The sequence below is a fragment of the Empidonax traillii genome, unplaced genomic scaffold (assembly GCF_003031625.1).
Source record: "Empidonax traillii isolate 1590-97213 ecotype Southwest subspecies unplaced genomic scaffold, ASM303162v1 scaffold310:size1162954, whole genome shotgun sequence".
In the NCBI taxonomy this organism is placed as follows: Eukaryota; Metazoa; Chordata; class Aves; order Passeriformes; family Tyrannidae; genus Empidonax; species Empidonax traillii.
The window spans coordinates 20,160-32,594 of record NW_020955503.1 but is presented as its reverse complement, the minus strand read 5'-3'; positions in this window follow the sequence as shown (position 1 = coordinate 32,594).

Genomic DNA, 12,435 nt, shown 5'->3' with positions numbered 1-12,435 from the left:
AGAGATCTATAAATAACCCAGGGAGCTGAGTTTAAAGCATTGGTTTAGCCTCTCAGTGGAAATTCAGAGCGCTGTCTAAGTGTGGTTAGAGGCAAATATTATCGTAAAGCAACTTATTGTTTTACTTCACAGCAGCAAGGAAATAAGCATTTCTCATTATCAGGACAACTGCCATCATTCCAGCCCGTCCCTAAGACTTGTGGCACAACAGGGAGAAAGAAGGAGGCGAAGCTGCAATTCCCCAGCAAGCCCTTTCTCTCAGGCGTGGGAAGAAGAAGTGGATGTCCCAAGTCAGGGTAGTTTTGCACGGAGGATTAAACAACCATTCAAAACTTTTCGGCACTAATGACTTCAGCCAGTTTGGAGCAGGTGACAGCACTTCACATGGCTCCCCCTTTTCTATCTGTCAGCCTGTCGAGGCAGTCTCATCTTCCACACCAGATTCTGAGGAAATGTTGTTTTAATAAAAGTTTCTCTTCTGTGTTTCTATAAAGGGTGTGCACACATTTATCTGGCCAAGTGTTTTGCATCTCCTTCAGCTGGCTGGTTAGGATGTGAAGTTTTATTAGGTGGTAAAGCTGTACTGTTAATCTTAGTTTCTACACTGAACCCCATGCCTGGTAATGTGGTCCTTACATCTTCAGTGAAAAAATGCTGCATGCCTGCCAGCGAAAACTCACAATATTTTTCTTGCTATAACAGTGATATTACCTCCAAAGCTGTTGATAAATCCATATACAAAAGCAAAGCAGTCCAGTACCACGCTGTTAGAACTGTCATCACTTAAAAATAGTGCTTGAATAGGCTAGATCTTCTATTTTTACCCAATCAACATTATTATTATTATTAATGGCTACAAAAATTGTTTCATGGTTCTTAAGAACACGTACAACATCTCTGTTTACATTATCTGTACTGAAGCAGCCTGATGCTTCCTTTCCTTAAGAGATGAGTTGCAGGCAAGGGGTAACTGGGGAAAAAAAAAAAAAGGCGACTTAAAAATGGATGTCACATCCTTGGCAGTGTCCAAGGCCAGGCTGGATGGGGCTCTGAGCAACCTGGTCTAGTGGAAGGTGTCCCCTGCCCATGGCAGGGAGTTGGAACAAGATAATCTGAGAGGTCCCTTCCAACCCAAACCATTCTCTGACACTACGAAAAATACTTTTTTTCTTTTTCTTTTAACATGTAAAAGCTGTATCACTGTAGCTGGATAATAAAAGTATAATAGTCCATCCAGGGTGAATGTAATTATGTACATACCAGCCCATGGAAATAAGTGGATAAGCACTAGCAGTGGGAGCTCTTTGTAAGGAAGTTGTCCTTGAAGCCTGGGACTTCACGTGATATTAAGGCTGCACTCAGATTAAGTCAAATTAGGTTAGAATGGTTTCAGTGAAAGCATCCATTTTCAAGCTATACATTGTGCAATGAAATTAAAAATTAAACTAGTAAGGGGAAAGAAGAGGAGGGAAACAAGTTAGCGAGAGCCAGTCATTGTCAGGGCCCTGAGTGCACCAAGATAAATTACGGAGTGCTCGTTTTGTAAACTAAATTTACTTTTTCACGGTGAGGGAAAAATAGTTTTAAATATTAGGAACAACTTTCTAACAACATTTTAGCAATCAGGAGATAATTTGTTGGAATCTGCATTGCTGGGCACGCCTCAGGACAGGCTGTACAAGTATCTGTGACAGTCACTACACTTGATCCCAAGGAATGGCATTAATGGCTGGGATTATACCCAGTTCTACATATCTGTGGTTTCTGAGACCTCTGTTATAGCAAAGTAGATCTTCATTTCAATGTGGTACCCTATAATTACCTATAATCAACCCCTGCTACACAACAATGCCTTTAATTGGTCACTGAACAGTTTTTTGGGTAAGAAAGCTCAATGCATAATTTATAAGTTGTTTTGTACGCTTCTAACGGAAATATATTAATAAACATTTTTCCCCAGCCTGACTAAGAAACTCTCATCACATTTGGCCAACCTATTGACCTCACTGTCTAAAAAGGCAGGAGAGAAAATGCACTTAAAAAGCAGCCAGGCTAAGTGGAGTGACCTGTACACATTCGGTATTTCATAATCTGAAAGACCAGTTGTATTTACTGTTATTGCAATCACAACACAAAAATGTATTCCCAGAAGCATTCTCTGGAATAGAGCACAGTGACTGCTAATACAGCAGCAGAATGGCCAATCCAAATTCAGGGCAAAGGAGCTGGGCAATGACCCAAAAATTATTTGCCTGAGCTGTGACTTGGTGAATGAGAAATGAACGTTTTGGTTGTTTGAGAGCAGCTCTCACCCAGAATGTTTTATTTTCCTTATCTCCAGCCTGTCCCGATTTCAAATGTATGTCAAAGTTACTTTTTATCCTTGACAATTAATGAAAATTATTTAATTTCTCATGCACAGATAAGGACGTATGCATGTTTTATATCAACTACTATTTTTTGCTGTTTGCCAGTGCTTTACTTAAAAGCTCATAAAACTAATGGCTTTGTTCTAATAAAAAGGAAAGCCCTTGAGACCTCCTATTCCCTGGCTGCACAGATGAGGGCAAGCTTCTCATAAATGCCCTCAACCTGAAAGATGGAGTAAAACTCAGGTTTCACTGTGTTCTGGAAGCCAGGAGGCATTTGCAGGCATCCTCAGCATCCAGGGACATAACTGTTTGCCTACGTGCTCCAAAGGGACACCTTCAGAAAGCAGCAGGAATCGTCACACCAGGAACCTCTTCATGTAACTGTCTTGTCTCGGGTTATTACCCACAATCTTCCTTGTTATCTCCCCTTTCAGGCTGCTCAGAAACAACTTCAGTTTGTGCCCAAGCTGTCATGGGTGTGAAAAGCTACTGCTTTGCACATCACTTTCCGGCTCTCCCAAAAGCTTGCGTGTCCTGTGACAGGGAGGCTGTTATTTGTGACAGCTTACGCCTTTTCAGTGTCTTTTCTGGCTGCTGCAAAGAGAAGAAATTACCATCATCTCTTTCCAGCTGCCAGCTATGACTGCTTTGAAAAGCACTTGCAAGCCTTTCCTGAGGTGGAGGCAGACGATCCGGCCCTAAACTTGTTATGAACTGAGATTCTGCTTAACCTTTCGAGTAGTGGGTACGCCACAGCAATTATTTATGTTCTTTAAGCTCTTCGGAAACAAATAAAGCACTCTGTGAGCATTAAACATCTGTCCATACGGCAACATGACCATTCCCAAGCGAGCACTTGCACAGTGCTGAAAGGTCTGAAATGAAAACACTTTTAAGGAGCACAAGATTGAGGTAAAATCAGGTCTTCTTTTTGAGCTTTGCTCGTGGTCGTGCAAAGCAATGCCCAGTCGTCACGTTCATGTCACTCCCCACGAGTGAAGCTCTCTGGCCGAGTGTGGGATTACACGAACAGAGGAAGCTGAACCCTGCAAGCTTGGAACAGAAAGCCAAAGTAGCTTTTGTACCTGGGACCTTCTCACCTTCTTCCTCATGTCCTCCCCTGATGTTTTCCTTGTGTCCTTCTCCCAAGGAAGTGTCCAAACCTGACAGGAGGTGGAACGAATTTTGCAGTAACCCATTTGGCATTTAAATCCCCATTTCCAGCAATGGATTCTAGTGGAGCTGGTGCTTCCAAGTGCCTGTGATAATATAGAAAAAGATAAAGCTGGTAAAGCAAATCCTCTATTCTTAGGTTCTATAGGACTTATCAAGTTCAAGTTCACTGTCAGTAGCTGTTTTAAATTCACTCCCGAGAGCCTTTGACCTCTTTCTCTCCATGTTTGTAAATTCTTCTCTTCAGTTTAAATAAAACCGCCCACGAACTCGTTTTGTCAACAAACAAACAAACCAAAACCAAACAAGAGTCACCAAATCTAATTGCTCCTCATCCCAGCAAGGACACTGAAAAGCTTGCAGACACTTCAGAGGCTGTTCTTTTAAAACCTCTGCACAGGTTTGTACATATGTTTATACATATGTTATACATATATGTAAGAAAAGCATGTATACACTTTTTTAAAGAGGGAAAAAAAGGAAAGCAGAGAGGAAATGGGAAGTATTCAAGAGTAATATACATTTTTTAGTTGAAATTTGTTTCTTCATTTTATCTTGCCAGAAATTAAAAGATGTTCGCAATGCCAACCATGTTTTAAGAGAAGAAAAGCCAAATGTTTGCTAAGTGAGTTCTGGACCCAAAGATTTGCCTCAGTCTTTCACTTATGGCTTTATTTCTGTCTCCATTTCAAGGTTTTAAAATGTGATTTGCTAGTAAAAGGACCAAGTTGCAATCATAAGTTGAGTGTTACCAGTTCTGATTGATCTCTGTTAGTCCAGTTCTGACATCACATAAAATCCACGTTCAAATACAGCGACCTTGGCGCTTCTGTGTTCCCCGAAATTCTGGAATTCCCCCATCTCCATTTTATTGCTGATATAAAATATCCTCTGCCACAGCAACTCCTTTTAGAGCGTCTGCTTTCTGACTCCAATGCACCACCTGACTTTAGGGACCAAATGTAGGTGTTTAAACTGGAAAGCCCTTTTTACATTCCCTAATTCAGGCACTTGGAATGACTGTTTGGAAGAGCTGCTCCTTCCCTCCATTGATACATAAAGACACCGGGAAGACTCTTAATTCATTACTTAATTTTGAAGTTAGATAGTGTGATAGCCTCCTTTGCTCCTATTACTGCTCACCAGAGGACGTTCACCCCGAAGCAATTTAATAATGACAAAATAAATGGCTTGGAGTCAGATGGATTTCAGAAGCTCTTTGCCTTTATCAACCTGTGGAAAGGTTCTCCAGTAGCTTTCTAACAAAGGACAAGAAAGAAATAGGTAAAATCCCTGATTACTTTCAAGACAAGTCCCTTTAAACTTAGGGAGAGGATTTTGTAGCCCTAATGGGCAGCCAGGCAACCACAGCAGATGCCCTGCCTTGCCCTTTTCCAAAGGATGTGGACTGGAGAATGATGTAAAAGACACTGGAGAATGATGTAATTCTGAGATGCTTATCCACTCCAGCCCTGCTTTTGCCTGTAAAAAAGGTTGAAATTGTTTTTTAATTTTTTTTTTTTTATTTCTTAATTCTGATAAGAGGTTTCATGGCTGTGGGCTAAGTGGGTTTGTTGCATTACAAAGTGGCTGAAAGGGAAGAAAGGCAGAGATCTCTGGTTTCCCAAGCCTGTTCCCTTCATTTTACCCAGAGGTACTTCTGGCACAAGACCACCACGTTTCTCAGCCACACAAATTTTTGCACCTTGCCTGATTATAATGTAATAATAATAATAAATTACATGTTTCATAAATAAATCTGTAAATCAGAGCGCGGGACTTAAAAAAAAAAAAATCAAGCCACGACAAATTAATAAGTTTTAACAGAAATCGTGCAACTTGTAGTTTTTTTAACATAGGAAGAGGTCAGAAGAATATATACATTTACTTTTAATCCCAAATTTGCGTTTGGAACGATGCCCTCTGCCAGTCAGTTTTAATAGGAACATAGGATCTGCCATGCTCCATTAAGCCAATGATCCATCAAGTCCAATATTCTCCCCTCTGCTTGGCAAACGCAAGATGCTTCAAAGCAAGGCAAATTGCCCGTCATGCACTTGGCCAATTTTTCAACTGGAATAGTCCATTGTGCCAGAGCCATTCCATTCTTCATGTCAGGTCCCTGTCCCGTGTGGTTACAAATGTTCAAGTAATCAAATGGCACGAATGACCCAATGTACCGTTTTAATAACATTTAAGGCCGTGTTTATGCTCTGCTTGGGTCTGTTTCTCATGAGCTGTCAATTGTTTTTGTGCACAATGCCCCTCACATTCATTCTCATTATGTCTCCGATTTCTACTTCAATCCAGCAGCCAAATAAATCAATAGTATTCACAAATCCCCACAATTTTGTGTCAGTATTAAAAAATCAGTTATGATTTCAAAGAGAGGATATTTCTGTTAAACAGTTCCTTGATGTAACAAACAGCACCCACCCATCAGAGCATTACAGTGGCGCTGGATTTCCTTCATCTGAATCCTGCTCTGTTGCTGCACAAGAGGATCTTTTATTTTCTGAGGTGTTTGCCAAACCACCTCAGACTTGTTGGTTAGGCCCACCCTCCTACATCAAGAGTATCCTGGGCATCAAGAATATTAGATTTTTCTTTTCTTGTCTAGGTGCATTTGGGTAGAGCTTCTGTTTTTTCTGCACTGCACGACAGAGAGTTTTTGAGAGATCTGATAGCTCTAAGGGACATGGGAGCTCCATTGTGCAGGACTGGCAGCAAAGGGAAGAGAGGAAAGATGGGCCAAGGCAAGGAATATAAGTAAGGAACTCATGTGGGAACAAGCAAGTTTTATGTGCCTTGGTACAAAAAAATTTCCTGCTTGTTTTCCTTCATGGGATGCAGAGTCAGATCTAACACCTCAGTTGGTCACATGGATCTTCCAGCTCCTGCAGAAGTCAAGGGCATGCCAGTGCCTTTTATCTGGATTTTATTCCTGCTTTCCACAAAACTGGATGCCGATGATTTAATTGGCTCAGCATATCAAATCTAATAGGGCTACAGGGAGACACTGTTCAGGAAAGTGTCTGGCAGTCCTTTCAGGACCTAATGAGTTGTGTTCATTGGAGGGGAGGGGGGTGCCCAGGGAGAAAAGGACAAAAATGCCAATACACTCATGCTTTCTTCCTTCCCTTCCATCTCAATATCTACACCTCATTTCTCTGGGGATGTCATCTCTGAGGATGGCCAAAAAAACCCTCCAAAATCTTTTTATTTTCTCCTGTTTATCTCCCTGGTTTGGGACAACTCTGTGTATGGCTGGCTGGTGGCCTTTTTAGAACTTTGCTTGTGTTCTGAATAATTTTCACCCTCCCCTTTTCATAACGTATGTAATTCTGGGCATGTTTTGCCTGATCCCAGGATTTTCCTTCCAAAGTGCCAAGAGGAAAGAACAGTTCTTTCAAGCTGCATTTCTGTCCCTCCTGTATGACAGAGGCACCGTTTCTGTCAGACAGTCATGTGCAGTTAAGCAGTTAAAGGGTTCCCCTTCGGTGGTTTAGGATGTAATTTCAAAAATGGAAAGTTTAATTGTGTGAGGCTCTTACAATTTTTTTTATCTAATACTGCAGGTTAGTAGTTTCCTGGTTATAACATATGTAAAAGGGATTTTATTAATTTGAGTACCCAATTTGGGCCACAGTTTTATTTTTGCAACTTTTTAAAGTGGCTCTGTAGGTCTTTTAACAGACTGGTTTTACACGCAGGATGTATATTTACACATCAGTTTTTAACAAGCCCTTGAATAACCTTTGGATCTCTTCAAATGAATTCCACACCCACATCAAAGTCCACAACATGCAGATTCCTAACTTTCCCCAATCTCATCTTGGCAGGCACATATTTCTGTCAACAGCTGTTTCATCTGATAAGGAGACCATTTGTATCACTTTTCCCTCATAGACCAATTCTGATGCTCAGTATTTCAATTTCTCAGGGCTTAGTCTACCTCCTCTTATTAAGATGAATTTTCTTTGAGCTCTCTATTGCTATCAAATCCCCGTTAGCTGAACCTAAAAGCAGAGGGGGTGGGATTCCTGGACAAAGATTTCATTGTTGCAGGCAGTTTCCACTCAGCAGCTGTGGCAATGTAATGAAAAAAATACTGAGGGAGATGGAAATACCTCTATTATAGTCACAGAAATGCTTTCTGCGTGAAAGACATTGCCTTGTGTCTGTCTGTCATGTTATCACAAAACACTTTACCTTCTACTGCTCTTCTGCTGAATAAGCACCTCTGGTTTCATTTTCTGAGTTTTAATGGGAGCTGTAGTTGCTCCTAAAAACCAGGACATGGGTGGTTTAAAAATTAATGCAACCTATGAGGGGTCTCCTGAGGTTTAGCTTTTCTCCTTGGTTTGTCTGAGGAACCAGTCCAGCTGGATTTGGCTGTGCCCTGAAACCCTGGGAAAATTTCTCCCGGCTTTTCATGAGTTTCTGTCTTTATTAAAAGCCAAATACGAACCTCAGACTTCACTGAAAGCGACTGCAAGGGGGTTGATGGAATTCACCTGAACTTAACCTTTAAGGATACTGTAATGTTTTTTTTTTTTTTTTTGGTTTCTTGCTTTCCTTAATTTGGAAAGTGAAGTGGGAAAGGTGACCTCCATACCTTTGTGTCAGCACCTGCTCACACACGCCAGGGTACCACAGGGAGTGGTGACAGGTTAGGAGTGCTGAGGTTCTTTACCCTTTCACCTCTACAACCATCTTCCTCCCCCCAAAACACACATTAAGTCAGTGACACATCTACCTGTTGCCGACAACAGCAGAGTTATTCTGATTTTCATGGCAAAAGACATTGTATCTCCAGTATATTTTAAATTGCCTTCAGGGAATAATTCACAGCTTCTGTCACATCTCCCTTTTCCCACACTTTCTCATCTTGCCTCTCAGTTGCTTTGAAGATTGCTACCAGCAAGTGCAAGAGAAATAGTGCCTTTCACAGAAATATCCTGTTTGTTTGGGGGTTTTCCTTTCTTTCTCTTATTGAATACCTCTTAGTTGGTAGAAATATTGGCATTTCCTCGCTCCTTTTTCTGAAAAGCTCCTTTTCTTACCTGCAATGCAGGAAAATTGCAAGGAAAGCGTTAAAATACTAATTTAAAACCTCCTATGTATTGCACACAGAATATGTATATTTAAGATTTAAAATTTAAGTAGGCTCTGTACTGTGACAGAATCAGGCAAACTTTCAGTCAAAATCACCAGAAATCCTGGACAAGAGAGCTTTGAATGGTGCAAAGCAGGATGAAGGATTTTGTCCTCCTCAGGGAGCCCTGCTTGTTACTCAGATTTGGTTTTTTAATACCAGGAAGATGCTGTTTAAATTTCTTTCTGATAAGGTGCCACAAGTGAGAATGTGTCTACAAATTAAAATATATTACAGTATAAATTCACCAAAAAAAACCATGAAAAATCCACTTGTTCCTGGGTTTAAATCTCACTGTGAATTGTTTTAATTCGTCACTCGACCTGTTTGCTTCTTGCTATTATTTTTATTATCTCCTCTTCCCCTATTCTGATCCCCACAGTGACTCAAATCCTGCTCCCCCAATTAGAGAAAGATCAAACTGTGTGCAAAAAATACTCAGCCTTAATTACTTGCACAGGATGGAAATCATTGATAACTTTCTAAAATAAGAGCTGCTCTGCACTCCATACATCCACTGCAACTCTCCAGCTCATTAACTGGAGCACTGGATGTATCCATGCAATAATTTTTGCCATCAGCCAGCGAGGGGACAGCAGGGCACGTTGCATTTACCCACCCACATCTGAACCACTGTCAAAAAGAAAACGTCACTCGTTCAAGATGGTGTGTTGGGACAATAAATTTACTCACCACACGGTTCCCAGCACTCAGCAATAGGTGAAGGTTCACGGTTACATTTTCAGGCAGTATTGACTGATACAGGGATATGGGAACCAGCTGAAGGAAGAAAATCCAAGTGATAAGCAAATCTTATAAAAGTATACTTTCTAAAGGTTATGAGCTACATACAATCCCCAGGGCAAGGTGGAGATAAGGGAATTGATTCTGCAGGCCCTTTCCTAGCGGCAGTTTGGTTACCTTCTCATTTCCACTGGTCTGAGTGAAAAGAAAGGAATAAAACTTAATTGGAATAGGCTCAGGATCCTGTGGATTAGCTCAAACGCTTGCAGAGACATTGGATTTGTGAAAAGACACACCTGGTTTCCTCAGGAAAAAAAGGAACTAAGAGATGCAAATATGTAAATGCACATATAGTTGCCCCTTAACGCCAAAAAGAAAGAGGACTTGTCCATTTTGCCTGGTAGATGTTTTGCAGCCCTTTGAAGACGTGGCTAAGTGTCTACCTAATGGCTTCATTGGCAGTAGCCTTTTAACATCACAAAGTAGACCACATAATGCCAGTGCAGCACACTGCTCCGAGGGCCTGCTTTGCAGTAGGTGATTTTGTACCCACTCACTTCACATGGGCCTGAATGGCTGCACAGTGTGCCTGGAATTACAGGCTGGAGACTCAGGAATGTGTCTTTTTCATCTCATTTGAAAAGCCTTGAAAGCATAATATTAGTTCTGAGGCTGGGATCTGCTTACAGAGCAGTGACATCACATCACCCCTCTTTTCTTCACACTGATTAACCTGTTTAGACTTGCATAGAAGTCCTTGATGTAGGAGCTAAACGTCCTTGAAAACACTGGGTTCTTGGCAAGTAGGCAAATTCCCAGTATGAGGCAAAGAAGGCCAATTTTGCTTTCATTACACTGTTGCTATTCCCACCAACTTCCCAATTTTGATGAAAGTAGTGCACACACACTTCGAGAAGGGTTCAATGTACTGCACGACCTGGATTCTATTTCTGGCATTACCAGGAGTGTCTTTTTGCTTCTCGTCACCCGTCACTTCAAGCAAATAAAAACCAGTTTTGTCTCTTGAGGGAAGATACTCCTACCTTTTTATTTATTTTTTTTTTTAAATAAAGCAGCAAAATAATAATTTGGCATACATAACACACCAAGTTGCTCTTGCAAGAGAAGTTGTTACTAGAAGTTTCTTGGATCTTGCTGGATCTTAATTCTAAATCACTTCGTTTCAACAGGAGGTCTTAGTGTTGACAACCCAATTTCCAACAAACAGGTTAGATTTATTTTCAAATTAACACTGTTAATGTACCTCTCAGAGCAGGAAAACCCCAGGGCATAATTTTATTCCCTTATCTTTTTCCCCCATCACTTTTCCCAGCCTTCCTGAAGTGCATATCCACTCCTTTAGGTGCCTCATAGACCTGGAAGGTCTTACTGCTGTGCTGGTTCAATCTAACAATCTGAACATATTTCCTGATATTTTATTACACTGAATGCCAGCTGTGCTATTTGTTTTCATATTTCAGATCTTTACTTCATTCATTCCAAATGCTGAGAGAAAATTGGGAGAGAGAAATATAGAACTCATGTTTTTGACAATATTTCCAGGAAATTTGTTGCTGTGTCTTCTGAAGAGGCACTTTATTTCAGTTTAGAAAAGCTATTTTTCGATCACTCGCTTCCAGCTTAAGAATACTGCCAACAGAAATTTTAAAATCTGAACTGCTTAATTCCCATAATTTTGAGGAGGACAGAAAAATACTGCCAGAGAGTAGCTGATCCATGTCAACAAAACCCTATTCCACTCTAATTCCACCCTGTCTTGTTCAAGTCAGTCTGGTGAAAAAATAAATGAGGGACTGTATCTTACTGCCATTCCAACTCAAACATAAGACAGCTATGGCATTAAATCCATGTTCTAAAAGACAAAGAGGAGGATGAATAATCTAGCACCTTCAGTAATACAGTACCATATCTGCTATGTTTCACTGTTTTGCTGTAAATCTTTTGGGCTTTTCTGTTCAGTCCCTGTCCTCAAAGCAGTATTCCTTTCACTCTTTTACTCCTGTCCAAGCAACTTCCAGGAAGCAGCTTTGAAAATTAAAATGACATCACTTCCAAACCCTGTAAAGTCAAGTCAGCTTTCACAAAATGTACCAGGTTGGCAGCCTTTGGCTGTGGAGTCTTTAACCACCTGAATCAACAGCCTGTATCGCTCTGCTTGGTATTTCCAATCTACTCATCCTTTCTCCCTCTTTTTCTGCAGTTTGGATATGTTGACATCTACATCTGATACTTTCAATACACGAGATATTTTTGGGAAGAATAATGATTTGGAACACTGGCACGTTAGAAATTGGCATTAGCAATGATTTTTAAATTCTTACTGTCAGGTAAGGCAGTGATGGCTGAAGTTTGATCAAAGATTGACCAAGCCCTGTTCCCATACTGTGTTTTGGTAGCAACCCGATCCTTCAAACTGGGCTAAAATTTTCTGGGCACCATTTTACAGTAACTGAGATTGTTACCCTGCCCATTTCAACTAGAAATATGAAAAAGTCTAAGGCTGTAACCATAAAAAGCTCATTTGAGATTTGTAATGGATTGTTTTGTTGCCATCCTGGCTGTTTTTCGGGTCAGATCTCAGGAAAATGTCTCCATTATTATTATTATTATTTTGCTGTAGAGTTCAAATGCAAACAAGTGCTGGCCAAAACTGACCTCTGCTAATTTCCTGCAAGTAAAGCAGGAAGAGCAGGATAAAGGAATATATACCATGACTTTAATAAGGTTTTTTTGCCACTGTCTCACAGGGCATTCTCAGAAGTGAAATACAGAAACAGTTTAGGTGAAAGTTCTGTGGCGTGAAATATATACTGTAATTACTAGGGGAGTTATCATCATTTTGATTATGATTTCATCCCCTCGAAATGGAGGGATGTACCATGAAGGCTTTTGCAAGGATGACTTCCAAGTCAAGTATTATCAAGACACTTGGATAACAGAATACAACACTCAATTTATGAAAAACAC